Source organism: Phalacrocorax carbo, chromosome 3 (genome assembly GCF_963921805.1).
Source record: "Phalacrocorax carbo chromosome 3, bPhaCar2.1, whole genome shotgun sequence".
NCBI lineage: Eukaryota > Metazoa > Chordata > Aves > Suliformes > Phalacrocoracidae > Phalacrocorax > Phalacrocorax carbo.
The window spans coordinates 127,850,160-127,872,155 of NC_087515.1; the positions used below are offsets into that span (position 1 = coordinate 127,850,160).

Consider the following 21,996-nt stretch of genomic DNA (forward strand, 5'->3'; position numbering starts at 1 on the left):
TTCTGCCGTTCCTATAATATTGCTGGTGGTTGCTCTGTTCCTGGGCAGGAACGGTCCGTGGCCACTGCTGGAATTTGCCGTTCCTAGGTCATTCTTATAACCTGACACGCTCAAACCTGTGAGTATTGTGGCTCCTTTCATGGCATTTTGCTTCTCTTGCTGTTTCATATCACTACGTTTCTGATGTATTTTAATATTTAGTTTAGTTTTTCTTCATTTTGTTATATATATATTTTTATTCTGATTGTTGCTCTCCTTTTCATGAGAGCCAGGTTAAGTATTTTGATTTTCCATTTTTAGTTTTGGGAGCTTAATCCACCCCCAGACACACACCTCATCCCAGGAATCTGGAAACATATTCTTAAAGTTTCCATGGTTATATATGTTTTTTCCGGTTTTAACGTTCATTCCGTAGGATGATTTTGTCTGTTTCTTGTAGGGGTAGTGAGAGCAGCTGGGACATATATATTACTGAGAAATTCAAAGGTAAAATGCACCTCTCAGACTGGAAGCCAGAGCGATATTGTGCATCTTTTGTGTTCATTTATGTGCATGTGTGTGTAGAAAGGGATGCTTAACAGGGGGGAAGCATCCCATCGCCCGTCGGGATGTGCTCTAGTCACACATCACCTCTCTCCGGATGGGATCCGTAAGCTTCTGGAGTTGTTCTTTGCCAGTGCCTTGGAGACGATGCTGCCGTGTGAGTTTTCCTCTCTCCTTTCGCCTACTTGATTTTTCATGAATAAATTGCAACGAGTGACTTGTAAAAGCCTGGTGTTGCTAATGGTGGGTGTGTTATTAAGACAGTATTCTAACGACCGTGTCCATGTAAGTAATTTCTTTTGTAATAGCAGGAGCGGTGATGGTTTTGAACTAATGGTGGTACTCCCCTCACCTAACTTTAGATGCTCGCATTTAGAGGTATAAATTTAACCCAGTAATCCTAGCAGCCCTGTGAGAGAGAGGAGAAAAAAAGAATATAGACAGATCCTGGAAGTAATTTAACGTGCACTCCGAACCTGGTGGTTCCTTGGGGACCAGACCTGATCCGCTGAAGCAGCAGCCAGCCTTTGGGGCCAGTTGGGCTGCTGGGGACCTGCAGACATCTCAATCTGGCATCTCCAAGGGGAGATTCGTGGACCTGTTTATTGACTACAGAGGGACCCTGGAATTACCAGCTCCGATTTCCAGCCAGCTCTTGGGTGCCTAAGGTTGATGAAGATGAATTGCATCCTATAGCTACTGCAAATCAAAGTTCAAAAGCAATATTGGGACTTCTGTCTCGGAGCATTTGATGGGGATGGTAGCAAGCTTGGCTGTAGAAACCGTGTGGAGTGGCTTGGAAGAAAGGTGATGCAGCTCATCTCAGTGTTTCCATGTTGGTTTTTTTTAAAATTACTTACTTTTTGATGAGAATTCAGGCAGCGCATCACAATTTGAAGAGCCCTATTTTATGAACGTAGGTTTTTCAACCAAGGAAGGTCTTTGCAAGCCACAGCTCGAGAGGAGCAAGGTTCGGACTGGTGTGACTTACAGGAGAAGGGATAGCTGAAGAAAATGGGCATACTGCAGTCTTGGTGTCATTTTATGGCGTACGTGCTTCGGGAGAGAAATATTTATGTTTCTCTCAGGTTCAGAGGCTACCTGGCTTGTCGACGGCAATACAGAATGTCTGCGCGAGAGGAGGAACTGGAGAAATCCCCTTGATCCAGTTCTAGCTTAATGCTTGGTAACAACAGCAATTTACTCTCCGTGCCTTTGTGAGGCAGGGAAGGATCTCATTATCTTTGAGTTTTATGAGTTCGGCGGTGGTCTGCAGCCTGTTGGCTGTAAACACCAACTGTAATTTTCTGGTGCTAGTTTTTATCTCCCGTGTTGCGTAGATGCTGTCTCGCTATGGCAGATTTGCTACTAGATCTGTGCTGTGTTTTTCTGGAGGGTAATCTTTATTTCTTAGGAGTGGCATTGGCAGAGAGGGAGGGGAGAATTTTAAAAAAGAAAACGTATTGGTTGGAGTATTAAGCTTTCATTTACTGTATTTCCCCAAGTAGCTTAAAGCTTGAGGAGCCTTGATGAGCTCTTTTTCAATGAAATAAAAAAGATACCATGCAATTGATAGTATTGAGAGGGTCAGCAAGTTATTAATGATGCTGCTGTGAATTAATAGTTGACCTCAGCTTTGCTGGTTTTCTACTCAAAACACTGAAAATTACATCGCATGAATAATAATTTGAAAGATAAATGAAAGATAATGCAGACAAACTGTCTTTTCCTCTGCAGGGTTCGGTAATTGATGCTGGTCAGAAGAGATCAGAAGAGTTCATGTGAAGACCGCCTATGGAAGGTCGATGCCTGCATTTGCTGAGGCTCTAGGATTCTGTTGTTCTGCTGTTTAATTAACCGAAGAGTCCAGTTTTTCCCATGAACCATCTTTCACCTCGGGGAGATAGAGGTAAGGTTGCGGGTCTCCATGTCTTCTTTCCTCTGGCGGAAAATGTTTAAACCTGTCATGGAGGTGGTTTTTGCTGGAGCGCCTCTTCATGCGGAATTAATTATTGAGACTGCTGAAAGCAAAAGTCACTGTTTTTCTCTGTCCTTGGCATCCTTTGGGTTGTTTTCCATACGTGAGATGTGCAGTCAGTCTGCATTGCATTCGTAGCTGCGAGAGTTGTTTTAAAAGCTCATAAAGATGAAATTATTGCCTGAATCAACTGCGCTTTCTCAATATGTTTTGCAAAATTGAATAGCTAATTGCTGCAGTGGCAGAATGGTATGCGAAGGATTTGCGCTAAAGAATAATATGTGGTTTTGGGAAGTCAGTGTTATGCTGTAGGCAGGCTCGCGGTGTTGATCAGGTGAAGTGAGTCCATAACTAGAGAATTTTAACAGTCTCAAACTTGGGAAATCAAAATGTTTTATGACAAAGGCTACTACAACTTCCAGAGCAAGAAGTGTGTACTCAGCGTCCTTGTAGCTTTTACTAGTTGATGCGTGTAACAACTTGAACACTTCTGTGGTTTGCCCACAGCTGGCAATATCTTAAAGGAAAATTGTTGTAATGGAGCGGTAACTCGGAAGGACAGTAGAATATATTTAGTAATGGACAAAATGGTAAAACAAATAGCAGTTGGATGATGTGTTGGCTGCAGCTACTGTACGGCTGTGGGCTTTGCAGCCTCTCTCCATCAAGACTGGGATTGCTTACTGCTGTGGACCGTGAGTACGCAGGAGAGCGGGGAACCTGTACCCCTGCTAACTCCCCCTGAAAACCAGCTTCTAGCTGGCGTGTCATAAGACAAAAATTGCATATATTACTACAGCTGCTTTTGTCTGATGAAGTTTTATATTGCGTGTATCATGATCCCCATCTGAAATAGCTGGTGTTGCAAGAAACTTTTGCATCAGAGCTGGTTTTGGCTGGGATGCCATGGAAAATGGGATATTTCCTTCTGGATAGAGCATGGCTCAATGCTTCTCTTCAGAGCAGTGTAAATACTGGTACCAGTAGGATACTGGTGATGTATGTCCTCCACAGGCTGCTTTGGCCACCTGGTTTCTGTCCTTGAGTTGGCTGCTTCCCTAAACTGTGGTGGGATGATCGCTGCAGCAGGGACTGTGGTGGCTTGGAGATGCCAGTGCCCCATTCCAGATGTCTTCCCCTGATCGATTTGGTGGCATGAGGGTGGATAATTGGATGCCCAAGATGGGGCACAGGGGTAGAGGTAGCTGGGAGCTGTACCCCCCTGCCCTGCTCTCTCTCTCTGCCTAGTGTTTGACATGCGTTTTTGGGCACGGCTCTTTGCTCTCTGCCTCAGAGTCTTACATTCATAGCACAAATAGTGGCAGTACTTAGGCATGGCTGTAAAATTTGGAAATAGTATAACTTCTGTATTGCTGTGTGCTGTCCTGACTGTTAGCTCGGAGCTGCCAGTGTGGAGGGGAGCTGGGGGGCTGCCTGCGAGTGGTAAGAAACCAGCAGAGCCCTGATCCAGTGCTGGAACTGCTACTCAGAGTTAATTATTAAACTGTACTTTGCCTGATAAATGCACAGTTGGATTCCAGATTTTTCACCGCAAAAAGATCACCTTTCCCTCTGGACACAACAGCTACTTTTTGATTGGAAGCGGGTAAGCCGTATTACACACAAACAAAATATCTTGGCTCCTACAACTCTTAAGATGTCTTTATTTTTCTGTCCAGTGTCTGAGCTTTTGGAGAGGTGGCCTAGCAAGGCGGTGGTGTGTTCTCCCTGCTGCCGGCCTCCTGCTTTCCAGGAGCAGATCAATACCTGCCCAGGCTGGGAGCTTGCAGGCTAAGGGTCTTGGGCTGGAGCGTGCTGCAGGCTGGGCTGTACGCAGCTTTTCTTCTTCATTTTCTTCTTTCCCACCCCAGCTCTCCAAAGCAATCAGTACAAGTCGCTCACCCAGCAGTGGCCAGGCTTTACCTGAGACATCTCTTAAAGTCAGCCAGCTCGATGGATGCAGCGCAGGCAAGTAAAGGGTTAAACTCTTCACTATGAAATTGGATATCGTTGCAGGGAGGACGAGTAAGTTCTAGATTAATTTTAAGGGTGAGGTGCCTCTTCAGCTGCTCTGGATTTCCCCTAATTTATGGGACTGACGGGCTAGCCCCTGCAGTGAGCCGGGGGGAGCCCTGCCTTCATCCCACCTGGCACCTCCCAGCCTTTCCTTATTCCCCCCACCCCCACCCCCCCCATCTTATTAAATTTCGTTCTTTCCTCTAGCAAATGGACTTTTTGGCTTAGCGTGAAATCCAGTTGCCGTGATTGAGTTCCCATCCCCTTTATCCTGCGATGGGGCTTTGAGATGAAAAAATGTAAATGCAATCGCCAAGACGCTCCCTCCCCCACCCTAGCCCTAGGTCTTTGCTGAGCTGAAACTCCCTCTTTATTCCTTAATGATCATATTCCTTCCACTTTAAATAGATTTCCTGCTGTTAACAGCGTTTTCAAGTGTTGCAACACTTTATAAACGGTATCTCATGAGACGTATTTACCGTAGGTGAGTTTCCTTGAAGTCATAACCTCTGCCTTGCCGTTCTCTTTTCCCGGGGGCTGCTGGCGGGGTAGGAAGGACATGGATGACGTGCTTGGCAGTCACCATGCTTCTAAATCATCTGTTCTTCTACCTCTTTTGTTAGTTTTAGAGAGGGATGTTGTTTCAGCCATGTATTTGAAACAGAGTCCTGCTGATCAAGACAAAGATACGCGCAGCACTTTTGGGGACTTAGAAAGAAGAAATCCCAGGCTTGTTTCGCCACGTACACATTAAAGCCATTGGGGCACTCCTGGAGCCTTGATTTTAAAAATCAAAGACCACAAACAAACCCGGAACCCCCTCCGTGCCCACTGGAAAAGGCTCTCTGGGTTGCCTGGTAGAGAATGGACAGGACAGCTGCCGTGGACCACGTGCAGGGAGAGGACTGAAGCTTCTGCCGCTTTGTCGAGGACACCCACAGGCAATATTGTATCTTCAGGTTGGGCTTCTTGTACTTCTGCTGGCCAGCCTGTGGCCACGATAACAGGAGATGCGTTTCTCTCTTTAGGTTGCCAAATACAGATGCTGAAGGGTTGAGTCTTTTTGGTTTCTTGGGGTTTGTTTTTTCCTTTTTTTAAAAAGAAAAGCTAGAATGAGCACGTGGAGGCCCCCAACACGTTTCTTTTCATATTTCTCGTGAAGATATCATAGCCAGCTGCCACTGGCAAAACAGTTTATATTAAAAACATTCACCCTTTTGAAGGTGTTCGAGTCTTACCCGAGTGTCCCCCCATTTGGTTTTATTTTGTCATTTGATTCTGCTGCAGTCATTGAATCACAGAAGGGTTTGGGTGGGAAGGGACCACTAAAGGCCACCCAGCCCAACCCCCTGCCGTGAGCAGGGACACCTTCAGCCAGAGCAGGTTGCTCAGAGCCCCGTCCAGCCTGGCCTTGGGTGTTCCCAGGGATGGGGCATCGACCGCCCCTCGGGGCAGCCTGGGCCAGGCTTTCACCGCCCTCAGCATAAACAGTTTCTTCCTTCTGTCTGGTCTAAATACCCCCTCTTTCAGTTTGAAACCATCACCCCTTGTCCTGTCGCTGCAGGCCCTGCTAAAACGTCTGTCCCACCTTTCTTATCAGCCCCTTCAAGCCCTGAAAGGCCACAATAAGGTCTCCCCGCAGCCTCCCCTTCTCCAGTCCTTGTTTGCATAATGTCGAAATACCTCTTTCTGTTAGATGTTTATATGTTAGAGGCACCTGCGCGATGCTAAAGACAAAAGTTTCAAGCATATGTTGAGAAGAAAACAGTTGATGGGATTTCAGATGTCTGCTAGTGACTTTGGCTCTTCTGTGTGAAATTAAGGAAGAACTGTTTTGATACGGGAGCTGGTTGTAGTTTCACATCTGAGAACTCTTTCTGTTCCTTTTTGTCTAAAAATACCAGGAGATGCTTTTGTTTTCACACCTAAGTCCTATAGTTGGACTGTCAGATTGGGTGCTTTGTTTATACAGAAAAGTATTTGAGACACACACCTCTTCCATTAAGCAGAACTTTTGGTACTTAGCTCTTACAAAAAATGAGACTGTCTAAGTAAGGGTTTGTCCATCTTCCATTGAACATTGCTTGCCCAGGAGCTTTGATTAAATCTGTTTTGAGAACTTTGTTTTAATACCCAGATTGTGGGTTTGCTTATCTTTTGCAACAAACCACTACATCCATTTGCCTTACTACTCCTCGAAATTTTAAGCAAATTCACCTTTTTCTTAGGCTTTCACATTCCTACACAAACCCAGCCTAATTCTTTGACCGTGACCAGGCACAAGCTGCAGAAACCGAGCCAAGGTCTGAGATGTCATTGTCCCTCCGCTGTCGTTCACCACCTACATGGCAAAGCTGGTGGCCCCCATGAGTTCATGCAACAGCACGGTTTTTGTGAGCACTCCTCATCTGCAGCGCGGCTGAGCCCTCTGCGCTGGGCCGATCCCTCTCCAGCGGTTTTTCAACTCAAGCTTCTTGTGCTGAAGCACATGAGAAATGCTCACGTGAACCCTTCAGCTGCGAGTGCGGGATCCTCTTCACAGACAATCCGGGAACGGGAATGTGTTAACCTACCGCAGCCGTTTCTGCAGTGGTCAATTTATCATCACCTTTAGTGTATGGCTACAGCATTAATGCAGGTTGTAACCCCTTCCTCTGGGTCTGCGCTGGTTCGCTGAACAACGGAAGCTTAATTCATTGTTGTCTCCAGCTCCACCATGTAGGTAGGTCTTGCTGTGCCGCGGAGACGGGGTGGAAACATGTTTGGGTCTTGGCTGAGCAGGATTGTAATCAGCATCCAACAGGACGGTAGATGATGCTGGATAAGTTAATGGCTATTTAGTCTGCTGGGTTCTCTGCTGCTCTCGAGGAATTTCTACTGCCTGGGCCACAAAGAAGATGTATCGTTTAACTGGAAACCACACTCAAGTGAGTCCGTCAGTTTTTGAGATGTAACGATTTTCTGTTCTTTGCCTAATGTAGTATTTGCTGTACAAGCCCTTCCTGTGGATGTAAGGTTATAAATCGGTGCCTGTTTACTTTCTTTCATTATTTTAGCTATTTTGGTACCTCTTTGTCAGTTTGTGTTAGCTCCTGCTCTGACCTTCTCAAAGGCACCTCTTCGGTGTCGGGCTTCCCGTTGGCTGTCAGCTCTCTGGAGGTGAGACACCAGCCACTGCTGATTCTCCCTGCAAGACACGGCTGTGGTCGCTGCCTCTGTAAGCCAGAGAAGTATGAAAAATTCTGCCTTTTTTGTTCATAGAAGATGATCCAGAAGTTGGCAGGATTAGACTCAGAATCACAGAATGGTTTAGGTCAGAAGGGACCTTTAAAGGTCATCCAGTCCAACCCCCTGCTGTGGGCAAGGACATCTTTCACTAGATCAGGTTGCTCAGAGCCCTGTTCAACCTGACCTTGAATAATTCCAGTGATGTGTGGAGCATCCGCAACAACTCTGGGTAACCTGAGCCAGTGTCTCACCACCCTCATGGTAAAAAATTGCTTCGTTATGTCCAGTCTAATCCTGCCCTCTTTCAGTTTAAACTGTTGCCCCTTGTCCTGTTGCTACAGGCCCTGCTAAATAGTCTTCCTCCATCTTTCTTATCAGCCCCTTCAAGCCCTGAGAGGCCGCAATAAGGTCTCCCCACAGCCTCCCCTTCCCCGGCTGCACAACCCCAGCTCTCCCAGCCCGGCCTCGCAGCAGGGGGGCTCCAGCCCTCGGAGCATTTCTGTGCCCCCTCTGGCCCCGCTCCCACAGCCCCGTGTCTGTCCCGTGCTGAGGAGCCCCGAGCTGGAGGCGGCGCTGCAGGGGGGTCTCACAGAGCGGGGCAGAGGGGCAGAGCCCCCTCCCTCGCCCGGCTGCCCGCGCTGCTGGGGATGCAGCCCGGGGCACGGCTGGGGGTCTGGGCTGCGAGCGCACGTTGCCGGCTCGTGTCCAGCTTTTCACCCCAGCACCCCCAAGTCCTTCTGGGCAGGGCTGCGCCCCATCCCTCCATCCCCCAGCCTGGGCTGATCCCAGGGGCTGCCCCGACCCAGGTGCAGGACCCTGCACTTGCCCTTGTTGAACCTCATGAAGTTCACATGTGGCCACCTCTCCCGCTTGCCCAGGTCCCTCTGGGTGGCGTCCCGTCCCTCAGGTGTGTCGGCTGCACCACTCAGCTCGGTGCCATCTGCAAACTCGCTGAGGGTGCACTCGATCTCACCATCTAGGTCACTGATGAAGATATGGTGCAGTACCAGTTCCAGTATGGACCCCTGAGGGACATCACTTGTGACTGATCTCCCTTTGGACAGGGAGCCCTTTGTACGAAGCACAGTTCCGTTTACTTGGCGTGGAATGATTAAAAGAAAAAATCGCCATAAATAATAAAAACTGTGGGCGAGTGTTAGTCTTGCTGGGCAGGGACACCCCCTCACGGGCATTGCCTGGCTGTGTTCATGGGGTGATAGCTATCCATTCCGGAGGGGCTTCCTCCTCCTCCCATGAGGTTTTGTCTTCTGTCCGAAGGCTTCTAGATGGGGTGAAGCCAGCTGGGAGTAGCGCTGGGGACCGTGAGCGAGTTTAACCCTGCAAGAGGCAGGTTCTGCTCCTGGCTGGCTGCAGTCACTGCTCCCCTAGCCTTCAGCAGACGTGCCCTTCACCGCAGCTTCTGGGGAGAGCGTGGCACAGCACGATATCTGAAAAGGAGGTCCTTCTATGGTCTAAAAATAACAAATAAACCTGCTTAGAACTGCCCTTTTTGTTTCCCTACTTTTGATTTTGTCTTTGAAAGAGGAAAAGTTTAGATTAACTTTGCTAAGGTTAAACCCTTAGTAAGGACTATTTGTGCTTTTAGTTGGAGAAATCTTTTTTATCTTCCAGTTATCACTAAAAACATTTTTTTAGAGCTGACGGGGTTGTGTAACCACTTGTCAATAACTCAGGAGAGTGGTAAGATCTGTTTCTGGTAAACTTTCAAGAGATAAACACGAAACCTCAAAGCTACCGCTTGGCTGACAAAAAGCGAGAAGAATTTTTCTGGTGTTTTTTTACTTCCGTGCTGAGTTGTCGGCGAATACCTTTCACCAGCGCTGGTGAGGTTTTACTAAGTACACGGCTCTGTTTGCTTCTCAGAAAGAAAACTATCGATACCTAGTTCCTGTGGTTTGACAGTGAAGGCATACGCATTAAACACACACGCACGCGCCTGCTGCCATCAGGGAAAGACCGAAATTTAAAGTATTTCTTGGCAGTTTTGCCTGAATACTGGTTTAAATTATTATTTACTCTTGAGTCAGTCTTGTGAGCCGGATACAGTGGTGTCATCTGCGATAGGACTTTCCAAGAAACAGAAATACTGGTCAATAATTTTCATTACAAGCAAGTTTTAGGAGCACGACACCCATGAAATCCTGGTGATTTGGAATGCAAATCTTAATTTTCCTCATCCTTGATCAGCATTCGTCCATGGCATCCTGTCCTCGTCTTCCCTGATGTGCCGACATCTTAAAGCACCTCAAACGATGCTTATAACTTCAGAGTACGTTGCCGGTATGAATTATCAACTCGGGGTGAAATTCAACATCTGCGGAGAAATTGTCTGCATCATCTGATGGCCGGCTGGAGCGGGATGGAGAGGCTGCAGAGAGGCTCTGCCTGGGTCTGTGGCGGTAGGGTAGCTAACCTTGTCTCTCTGAGGCAAAAAGGCAAGTGATGTTTTTTCCAGAAAATGAGTTTTTTTCCCTTATATTTATAACGCTCGCTCTCCTCCTTGAATTTGCTTACCTCTTGGAGTTGCGAGTTAGGAGAGCGCTAGCTGTTGCGAAGAGGACGAGGCTGTAGGAATATATAGCAACAATATGTAGGAATATATAGCAAAGTCCTCGTAGATGCTTTTTTTCTTTTATGTTCCTAAAGACCCTAGACTCCCCTTGCAGATTTCAGAGAAGTCTCGTGAGGTGAATAACGCCGTAGCTTTAATGTGCTTTCCCTCCCCACCCCTGCTTCCTCTACCTTGTTATCCGGGAGTTTCTTTATACAATGAAAGGCATACATTTGTTTAATGGAGCTGTCACGAATCCCAGCTACAGATGAACTGTGGAATGTATATTGAAATATATTTGGCGAAGTTAAAATGAAATTCAAAATCAAAGGAAAATTGCCCTGTTGCTTGTTACAGTTCATATCAAAATGTCACCTGGGAGAAAGCATATTCCTTTTAGAAGCGTGAATGGGTTGTTAAGAAGGGACCAATTTTATCTGTAGGGAAATTCTCTACTGTCTTAAGCTCAAGTGTGAAGAGGGAAAGGCAAACTAATTAGCAAATTTTAATAACAAAGTAACGGAATATCGGATGGATGGTGTGTCTTTTAGCATTGGATTTGTACAGCTGAGCAGTTGCTGTGTATCTCTGAACGTGTAGCAAATGAAGGGGAAATCTTTTATTAAGATATTGGAATCAAATCCTGATTTAAGCAGCCTTAAATTTATGGCAACCGTGATAGTAAATAGTCCAGGGATGGAAAATAAGTGAGACTTCATACTTGCAGTGGAAGATTTAACAAAAGACTTCAAGAAACACTCCTAAAGGATCACAGGAAAAATCTTGAATGGGCAGTTCAAACCCCATAATTACACAAATGAAAGAACCACGAAGGAAATGGATGCTCTTGTGCAAGGAAAGGTCATCCCAGAGCCTGACAAACGTTAGAACAAAACCCCGTGGTGTTCCTGACAGTTTATTATATGAGAGTCGTAAACAGAGGATTCTCCTCAATGAAGCTGGGACAAGGAAAAACTTCTTCACCCTGAGGGCAGAGCCCAGAGCTGACCTGGAGCAGGTTGGACCGGAGACATCCCAAGGCTCAACCTCAATTTCCCGGTCATTCTCCAAAATATTTGGGATTTAAATGCACAGTATTTGTAAAGCAGACATGCAACTCTTGGTAACTGATGAACAAAGAAAATAGGAATTCGCTAAAACTTATAGGAAATTTCGGTCCAGATCCATGAATTGGTTTCAAGGCATGGAGAAACCCCTTAGGGAGCAGGGCAAGGTATTACGAGTGGCCACGCAAGTGGTCAGCAGTTGGGTTTAATGACATTAATTTCTAGTAGAAATCCCTTCCCTTTTACTGCACCATAAGCGAGCAGATGGCTTTGCTGCGCCTTTCTCGCCGGCAGCCCATTTTAAGCTATTTAGAAATCCGAGGACATTTAAAGTTGGTTGTGTCGCAGCTTCTGCCTCGCACAGCGCCGAGCGAAGCTCTGCTCACGCATCTGCGGTGTAAAATGCTCATTAGGGTTTTCAGACGCCTTTGTAACTTCAGAGCGTTCATATTTCTCCCTGCTTTGATCCCTGCAGAAGAGAGGGAAGCGAAGCCGCCGAATTTTGCTGACTCTCATCTCGCTTGAATGGGAGACTCCTCCAAATTTCTTACATTTGTTGTCTCCTTGCGTTCTGCAGTCTCATCTTTAATCCCTCTCTCCTGTGTCTTTAATTCATGAAAGTAAGTAATTAAAGACCCAAGCACATGTCGGAGTGATGATATACAGATACAGCTGCAGCGGGTTTTTTCTTAAATATAATAGTATAATGTCACAAATGAGCTCCCTTCGCTCTGTATTTCTCCGGACTCCGTCTATCTTTAGATGGAAAATACAGCTGCGCAGCAGTCTCCTGGCTGCTGTAAAAACGGGGGGGGAAGAGCTTTTCCACCTCGTGAAAGAATGTTATTTATGACTATACCATGAAGAATGGCGTTGCTGCACAACACAATGGTAATCCCATCGCATCCCTATTTCTCCAGCAGATGAAAATACTTCATTACAATTAGATGTTGTTTGCTTCTTGTTTCCTGAGAGGGTCTGCAGTTAAACTCTCGACCTTTTCCACCCTGCCGTTATTAATGGGAGCGTTGGGAGCGAAGTATTTCATCAGTCATCTACTTGTACCTAGGCCTGGGTTTGGGATGCTGCAGTGATCTTTGAAAATGATGGAGTAATAATGGGTGAATGACAGGGTAGAAGCGATTTAGCAACTCTTTGGCATGTTAAATATGAAGGACAGATAAATTTTACAGCTGTTAGTAATGATTAGAGCATTTGCAGACAAGTAGATAAGTCATTACAAAACCGAAATGACTCCATGTACCACCTACCCATCTATTGTCAACACCGTGACTGTACGTGGGGTAAATAATTCTAGTAAGTACAGAAATCTTATTAAAATTTTTAATTAACTCATCAGCAGACTAATAAATATTTCATGACAGCTAACTAAATGTCTGCTCGAATGTGTAAGAACGGCATCCTCCTCGCCAGGAGGCCTGGTGAGAGCCGTTTGTCCTGCTCACGAGTGTTACAGGTGGTTGCAATGAACTTTCCTTTCCAGCGTGGTGGGGTGTCCGCCTCTGGCACGTTCTCCTTTCAAAGCTGTGGTTTTGAGGAGGAAAATAAAACTTAAAAGTGTATGTTACAGCCTAATTCTTTGTTGTTTCTAAGAGTAATTTAGTGAAGTAAAGGACTGGTTGCCTTGATGCAAGGACAGAGGGGTGAGACTTGCCCATTAATTATCGGTTTGCTCTTTGATATTTGGGGTTGGTGGTGCAGCGTTTCTCAAAAATGATAGTTCGGGGTTTCCCTCCTTCTGCCTGTAATAGGTATGCGACTTCATAAAACATATAGGAGATCTTTTCGCAGGTGGATGCTCATGTTGCCGCACTCTCCATCCGAGGACGGGTGTCACCTTCCAGCTTGACCGCCCAGGGTGGCATCGCCCTTTGCTGGGGCAGCTGTCGTGCCCTTCCCTGGTGCCTCCACCGCTGTCCCCTAGAGCAAGGGGAGGAATAGCCTCTATTCCTCATGAAAAGAGCCCCCAAGGCCAAATATTTTAAATATTAACTCAATTAATAGGATTCGGCTGTGATTACCCAGGTGTCACAGAGCTGCCACCTTCTAAAGGCGGCATCTCCAGCCCCAGCCTTCCCTGCGCTGCAGCAGCCAGCGAGTGCCGTGCCACAGCTGAGTCTTTTCATTGCTTTGTTTTCACAGGCTTTAATTATGGAGAGGAAAATAAAACTGTTACTTATATCATAGTGTGATGGCATGGGTATAAAATAAGCCGTATCCTTGCACCAGCATGAACTTCACACTGAAGTGCCGGAGCCGTCTTATTTGCCTGTATTGTTCGTGCAGCTGCGGGAATTGCGCGCACATCTGTTTTGCGGTCCTGAAATTTAGCCCCACGCACATTTACAGATCATTGTGAACCGGCATTTTTTTTCTTCTTTCTTAATGCTTTAATAAATACCAGGGGTTGGTTGTTGGGTTTTTTTGGTTTTTTTTTTCTGGGTTATTTTTTTTACATTGAGTTTCATCTTCCCTTTTCAAACAGTGTTGCTGGCAGCTTCAGCACGCTGCCGCAGAAATGTTTTTGCAATGCTGACTTTACAGTTGCACAGAGGATGTGTTTGTTATGTGCACAAGTTTTGTTACATAAGCCGGCCTTCACTTTTTCCAGTTTGTGCTGGAAGATATTTTATCTTCTCCCAAATTCCAGGGATTTATAGCCAGGTAGGATTCCGTCCCCCCCCCCCGCCCCCCCCGCCTTTTATTTCCCAGTTGATGTTTTCTTTAAAAGATTGGGTCTTCTGCTTGCATTTCTTGCGCTTCTTGGAGCCGTTGAATTCATTAGCAATGATTCGTAATTCAGCGGACGAAGCAAGAAGTTATTTTCTCTGGAGCAGTGAAGAATTTTGGGGGAGAATTCAACAAAAGTGACACCGGGTTACTTATAGCTCACAGCCCTTTGTCACCTCGGTGGGATCCAGTGTCTTTCAAAGGATGTCCTACTTTTCGGAAACATTATGTGGAGCAGCCCAGCCATTTTGCTGTATTTTCTCAGGCACTTGACTATTTCTGTATTGAAGAAACAGTTTTAAGGAGCTCTGAGTAGCATCGGCAAAGGATTTTAATGCAGTTGCTTCTCAGTGATGTGTTGTGAAACGGCTTGAGCATCTCTTGCCCTCCATTTTAACAGACCAGATACTTGTGGATCTCTTCTGCTATTAATATCTGTGATTTAGTAACATCATTTTGGACTTAATTCTGCAGTACTTCCCTCCCCGAACTCTCCAAGGGCTGTGCATTTTAATTAGTTTAGCCACACGTTCCCTCCACAAGGGAGCTGGACTCCCCTGACCCCCTCCTGATTTTCCCCTTTCCTCCGGGCATTTGCCTACATGTGCTCACGCTCTGGCTCTTTACAAGAGCCGTTCATTTTTCCTTGTCGAGGCACTTTTAGACCCATTTCTGTGGTACGAACTTACCTTTTTTCCCCATTTAAATACACTTGATCATCACTCTGTTTTTTTTTTTAACACACCCGCTGTATTTAGGGCAGGACATGCACCCAGTGCATAATTTCCCCGCGGTTTCTTGAAGCAAGGGTGCAGTTTGTGGTACTGCCCCGTCCTATTTCTTCATTCTTAGGACTTAATTACAAATCTCTCCATCTTTTTTAATGCCTTACCTCTTTTTCTGCTCTTCTATTAATGCTTATTGGTTTTTCGCAAACCTAAGAATTAGCAGCCGGGGTGGGGGGGAGGTTGCAACCGTGCCTGCAGCGCTTGTGCTCGCGGAGGGTGCGGGTCCGGTCCTGCTGCCCGGCACCAGGCAAAGCGGGTGCCAAATGCTGTTGGTTTAGCTTTAGCTAAGCTTAGCTTTAGCTTCAGCTTAGCGGAGGGGACTCTCCGCAATTCAGCCTGTGGCGTTTTAATCATGTCAGTCATTTGCATGCACGTGAAACAAAACGGCTCGTGGTGTTTCCGTGCAACTTGGAGGCGATGCGGAGGACAGGTGGTATGAAACGAAGCCCTGTCTTCTTTTTCTCTGCAAATTAATGTATTTTGGGGGAGTATTTCCCAGCGGGTGCTGCTGAACTTTTGCAAGCTTCCGATGGCAGATGCCTTTGTTGCAGAGCTCCTGCTCCTGAGCTCTCTGCAGCCTGCTTCAAGGAGAAAGCCTAAAGGAGAACGTAAGTAGAAATTATATAACGAAGAAGCAGATCAGTTTTGCTGCGGTAAAGCGAAAAAAAAAAAAAAAAAAGAGAAATCGTGTGTTGGATAAATGTATTGCTAAAAGGCTGCCCCAGCACCCTCGCTGGGCTGCTCTCCCTCCCCAGGGAGTGGGATGCAGCTGCGAAAGGGTGTAAGCTTTTCCTTCAAAAGCGGAAAGCGGTGTTTAGATGTATGCCAGGTTTTGGGTCAGGGTTCGGAGCTGACTCTAGCGGCAGGTCTCTAAGGAAAACAAAAAAAAAACCGTGAAGACCTATAAAACCCTTATGTTCCTCAAATGTGTTGCTTGGCGAATCTATCCAGATGGAAATGTGGTGCTCTGGGTGAATCAAGAAGGGGATAAACAGTCAAGAAAACGCCAGCCATTCTGCGTTTGCACGAAGAGAACAGTATTTGGAAAAACCTGGTCGGGGGGGGGCGGGGCGGACGGCTGTTTGCCTCTATCACCGAAGCTACATAAAATTCAGGTTTTTAATCAGATTTCAAATGGACGGTGTTGCTTCCAGGCCGGTCTGCTGTACTGTAAGCACAGTTGGGGTGCAGCACTTCCATGTGAAGCAAACGGCAGCGTTAGCCAGGGCAGCCCGGACGAGCAGAGCATCCTGCCGGGTACCAGGAGTGCTCCGCGCCCGGCATCCCCCAGCATCCCCCAGCAGTGCCGCCATGCGAATGGCATCTCTTTGTATAACCTTATAAAACACGTTTCCTGTAGCCGTGCTTAAAAGTTCAGTAACTCAAAAAGCTTGGACATGCCTTGAAGATGAAAGCAATGGTTACATTGAGCAATCTCTCTTTTTTTGTTATAGATGTTTTGTTTTTGCAAAGCACATGTCTGAGGAAGTGTCTTTATTAAGAAGTCATGTGAGGCGGTTGGTTTCCATCTTTGGGATCTCCTCTCTCGTCAGCTTGGCAAGTTATGCGGTGTAAAACTGAAGTAAAACTTGGTGAGCGCGGTGTGCATTTATGCCAAGTAACCTCCAGCCAGTGCCACTGGAGCTAGGGCACCGCGGAGCCTGGCCGAAGGAGGAGCCCTTCCTTGCACGTGCTGCGCTTGCTGGTGTAATATTTGCTCTGCGTGCGTGCATTTCTGAGTAGAGTAGTAAAATAGTGTCAACAGTGATAGGACTTAATATAGTGGATTAATAACCTGAGGTGTTCATGCTTTGAGGTTGCACTTCACCCTGGAGATCCAAAGCGTCCTGCAAATGCTGGTAAAGACTTTTCTCCTTGCAGGGGTAGAAGGGGCCACATTTTAAGGCCACCAAAATGCTCCGAGGGCTGGAGCCCCCCTGCTGCGAGGCCGGGCTGGGAGAGCTGGGGTTGTGCAGCCGGGGAAGGGGAGGCTGCGGGGAGACCTTATTGCGGCCTTTCGGGGCTTGAAGGGGCTGATAAGAAAGGAGGGGACAGACGTTTTAGCAGGGCCTGCAGCGACAGGACAAGGGGTGATGGGTTTAAACTAAAGGAGGGGAGATTCAGACTAGAGAGAAGGAAGGAATTGTTCACGCTGAGGGCGGTGAAAGCCTGGCCCAGGCTGCCCCGAGAGGTGGTCGATGCCCCATCCCTGGGAACACCCAAGGCCAGGCTGGACGGGGCTCTGAGCAACCTGCTCTGGCTGAAGGTGTCCCTGCTCACGGCAGGGGGTTGGGCTGGGTGGCCTTTAGTGGTCCCTTCCCACCCTTCTGTGATTCTAAGGGTAGAATTGAGGCTGGAGTCTTGGTTTCTCATATGGGTGGGGTGACTAAGTAAGCGTACTTCCAATTTGTTTGCGAAGGTACAGAGCATTAATAGCTTCCTGTGCAGCCCTTTGGAGGTTGGGAAGCCAAGCATCTTTGTATCTCGGGCTCAGGAGATGCAGGTGGTACTTGGAAATTACTCAATTGAGCATGTAACCCCAGCCTGCTCCTCCTCAGGGCAATATCTGGTAGAGCTTCTGCGGCGCTGCTGCCAAACGAGAGCAGTTCTGCTTCTTGCTGAGGTTCCTTCTTGGTCACAAGAAACCATAATTAATACTACATTAAACTGCTAAGTTTTTCCTTCCTGCTGTGATTCATTTTCATTCTTTGAGCATTTACATGACGCTTCAGAGTATGTTGGTGATTCTTATTCCTAGCAGGCTGGCGTTTAAAAGCAGGATATTGCTGTGTGCAGTCGTATGGGGCGTCAGATGTTATCTAGAGGTTAGTTTGCAGTAATGTAGGGTCAGAAATTGGCTTTGCCACTGATAGTACTTGGGCTCGGGCAAGGAGCCTAAATTCTCTTCCTGTGTTTTCTGCTCTGAAAGTCCCCATTCTGTTGGAATAGCAGAGATTTATTTGAATTAGAGTATGGGATTTCTGCTTCATCCATACTTTCCCGGACTAATGTGTGTGTTTGTGAGATAGGCTGCTTTCCACCATGACTAACTTTTATTTCCTCCCCTCTATCCCCTCTCCAGTCTCTCCATCCCAATTTTAAGTTGTCCTCTTGGTTCATGGCGAATAGGCATTGACCAGAAGATGGCTTGGTTGGACTTTCATGCTACCGGGGTCTGCAAAGTGCTTTAAAACAGCCCCATCAATTTATTTTGAGATGTGCCCTTTGAGATTGTGTTTTAGCACCTATTCCAGGTTCTGGGAAGCCGAGTCCTCCCTGCAGCCCCGGCACAGGCAGAGCAACCTCCAGCCTTCTCAGGAGAAGGATTTATCTTCCAGTTGCCTCCTGGAATCTGCAAAGGTTGGGTTGTTAGGAAGATTTATCTGCACAGAGGTGTCACCGCCACTCTTGAGTTTGAGATTTCTGTATTGAACAGCTTGGGAAGGAGGAGTCGTCTTCTCTGCTCGGGGAATTTCTGGGGAAGAAATAAAGCCCCTTACACCAAAAAACCCACCAGTCTGCAGTAATTTCTTATTTGCTTTGTTCTCTTTTACTGTAGGAGAAAGAAAGGCATGGGGTGAGGATTGCCGGGTTATCTGCCATTAACCTGAAGACTATATTCTGCTTTTAAAATGCAGGGTGTTGATTAGGAAAGTATCATTTGGGTTCTTCCCTCCATGTCTCGGCAGCTGTTGGCAACATAGCCTCTCTTTACAGTTATTTTTTGGTGCTCTTTCTGAAGGTAATACCTACCAGATAGATGGGCTGTGAAGTTCAGTGCTTCTAAAATACTTTGATACGGTCACCAAGTCTCGAAAATGCAAAGTACGGCAATAAACTCATTTTGGGGCTACATCCAGGGAGTTGAGAAGGTGAATTTAGCAGGTTAGAAGTAATTTGTCTGATTCTCTTCATTTCAGCATTACTCCATGATATCTGCTTAAGAGGGTTACGCTCTGCAAAGCAGCAGAGTGAGCCTTTGAAACAAAAGTCCTTTGCCCTTGTCGGGCGATCGCCCATCATTAACACCCCCGACGTGCGGGATCCGGCCGGTGCAGACTTGGAGCAGCCTCCCAGGAAAGCCGGCTGCTTTCCCAGCCTTCCAAGAAGAGGCTTCAAATTGGTTGGTTTGGAATATGCTGGGTTTTATGTCATTTTGCTCTGCAAAAATATTTGTTCTGCAGCAAGCCCCGCTCTGCGGGTGGGTTTCCCCAAGTCTCAGCTATAAGCAAGCAGCCAGTGGATGCTGAAGTTGGGCTAAACACAGGATTCCTGCCCCCAGCCCCTCACTGACCATGATTTTGGGACTGGGAGAGTGCATGTATTCAGTTTAAAATGAAACCAAGCTCCCTTTATTAAAATGAATCGATAAAACCCAAACAAACCGTACATCTCTCGCACACTGTACTCCCATCGCTTGAAATCCTCTTACTGCTCTTGCCTAGCGCAGGTGATTTCTCTCCCCGCACCAGATGTACGGCCGGCGTACTGGTGATGCTGAGCCTTTTTTGTCCCTTAAAACGCGATCCAGTATTGTTCCATGGCCAGGGGAATGCCAGGGGATTTTTGGTGTTTACCGAAGGAATTTCACAAATTCGCTGTATGCTTCCCTGCCTGCGGAGTGTGAGCATTTGGCACAGAAAATGGGTGCAGGTCTGCTTAATTTTTTACATGGCCAAGGTGCTGCTGAAGCTCTTGGGAAGGATTGTGGTCTGCTGGAGTATAGGAGACATCTTATATTGCCCTAAACAGTTTGGTTTATGGCAGTAGAGGGAAACTGCCATAGTCAGTTGAGCCCAACTGGGTTCCTACCCAGCGATCTATGGCAATTTCTGTTAACAAATGCTCTTCGTGCATTATTTTCTAAATGAATGACCTTTCTGTATCAAATGGACTTTTTATCAGTTGCTGTGGCTGAGCAGGAGCAAGTTTTCCTGAATGAAAGACTTGTAGGTATTTCCAGAAGTGCTGAACAGTGCCTGGAGAAGCACCTGATGAAACCCCCATGGGCTTTGACAGTTAGCTCTGGAAACTGTTGTGCTGGACCTTGATGGTTGCACCTGATGGTGGTTGTCACCTTGTCCCATCACTGCCCAGAGGTGGAGGGACCCAGAGGGGATGCAGCTGGGACGGGGGTGCAGCGGGGACGGGGACGCAGCTGGGATGGGATGAGATATTGCCTAGTTTTTCTTTACAGCAAGACCCTCCTCAAAGTTACGGACCATATTTAGCTGACTATGCGGAAGGGGAATTTTTTGCATATTTCAAGGCCTCAGGCAAAAAAGAGTTTTAAAATAGCTGCTTCTATTAAATGCTGTTTATTTTATAGTGTGAGTTGTAAATGGGGCACGTGCAGCTCTCCCCTGGCCATCGCCTTTGACCCGTCTTCTTCCCGGCGTGCGGCAGAGCAGGCGCTCGGCGCGTGGAGCGTTAGTGCAACGCGCTCCGAGCAAAATCCTGTCCTGTTTTGGCACAAGAAGGCGGCGAGAAATTTTTGTCATGTCGGAACACGCTATTTTTACTCTAACTGTTTTACTGGGTGCGCTTTTTCAGGAGGTAGCACGGGCAGTCTTCCTATTTGTGTTTTGAAGGCAGCAAGGTGCTTCTACAACATCTACGCTTTGCTCTGCTTTGAGGAACGGTGAACTCGTCCTGGGATTTCAGAAGCTTTGCTCTCTGCCAAATCTGAAACTTCTTCAGGATTTAGCCCATCCCTCTTCAACTCAATTAGGGCAGTCTTTTAGCCTTAACACCTACTAGCTAATTATTGAGAGGTTAAAGGCGTTGGGTTGGCTTAGTTCAGGGGAGTGGTGCCTTCCGCCTGTGCGTGTTGGATGAGGCTCTGCTCCATGAAGAACGTGTTCAGCGACGCTCCGGCAAGAGCGAGTCTCTGCGTGGGTCCGGCCCCTGCACAGGCAGGAGGAGCTCCTCCTCCTCCCCCTCCCCCTCCTCCTTCTCCTCCCCCTCCTCCTCCTCCTCCCCCTCCTCCTCCTTCTCCTCCTCCTCCTCCTCCTCCTCCTCCTCGTAGTGTCCAAGAAGCCACAGTAGAGCACTTGAAAGTGGTGTCCAAGTCGTGAGGGAGAGTGCTCCAAAGAGCCTTCAGTGGTGTAAACCCAGTGCCAAGATGAAATCCAGAGAATGGGAGTTAAAAATCATTGTGATCCTAAACTGTAGCTCTGTCCCTGGCGTAAGGAGATGGGCAGGACCAAAGGAGGCCTTGTACTGTAGCGGTTACACTCAACAGCCATTGAGTGTTTTCCACCATGGAATTCAATGAAAACATCATTTTGATGAGTGATGGAAAAATAGCATTCCTGAGATTCCCATCAGGTAGGGATTATTTTCCTTTTTTTCTTTAGTTTTATACTTCCCCCCCCTTTTTTCTTATTTTTTCCCTTTTTTTCATTTTTCCTTTTCCTCCTTTCTTTTCCTCCTTTCTTTCTTTTCCTCCTTCCTTTTCCTCCTTTCTTCCTTCTCCTCCTTTCTTCCTTCTCCTCCTTTCTTCCTTTTCCTCCTTTCTTCCTTCTCCTCCTTTCTTCCTTCTCCTCCTTTCTTCCTTTTCCTCCTTTCTTCCTTTTCCTCCTTTCTTCCTTTTCCTTTTCCTTTTCCCCCCCTTCCCTCTCCCTTTTCCCCTCCCTTCCCCCTTCCCTCCTTCTCCCCCCTTTTTTCCCTTTCCTTCCCTTTTTCCCTTTTTCTCCCTCTTTTCTTTCCTTTTCCCTCTTCTTTTCCCCGTTTTACAGGACACCTTACAACGGCAGGCACTCCGATCTGCTCCACTACCGATGTGAAATGCTTTCCCGCTCCTCTGCCAGTGCCTCAATGACCGACGTAGCTGAGGGAGCGTCACCCAGTGACAGGCGCCCAGTTTCGTCGACTCCTTTGCTCGCCGCACTTTTCCTTCCCCTCTCCCTGCCGGCGTGTTGAGTCGATGAGTTAATGGCCGCGCAGATAAGCACGCCGTACTTTCTAGTGCCAGTTATTAGATCAGCAGATGCTCGGGGGAGCACTGATTAGGGAATGTCGTGTTAGCGGTCCCAAGGTGTAATTATGCTT

The 21,996-nt window shown here is 47.1% G+C and overlaps 1 protein-coding gene across 5 annotated transcripts in view; it reads left to right on the top strand.

The window, feature by feature from the left end:
* NCOA1 (nuclear receptor coactivator 1) overlaps positions 1-21,996 on the top strand; it is a 187,577-nt gene that overhangs the window by 52,076 nt on the left and 113,505 nt on the right. For 4 of the 5 annotated variants that reach the window (XM_064448314.1, XM_064448318.1, XM_064448320.1 and 1 more), the window contains exon 2: positions 2,281-2,452. The gene's annotated coding sequence lies outside the window, so the exon portion shown is untranslated. Of the gene's footprint in view, positions 1-2,280; positions 2,453-4,108; positions 4,128-21,996 lie in introns of those variants that run through there. The other variant, XM_064448316.1, reaches the window with a different exon arrangement.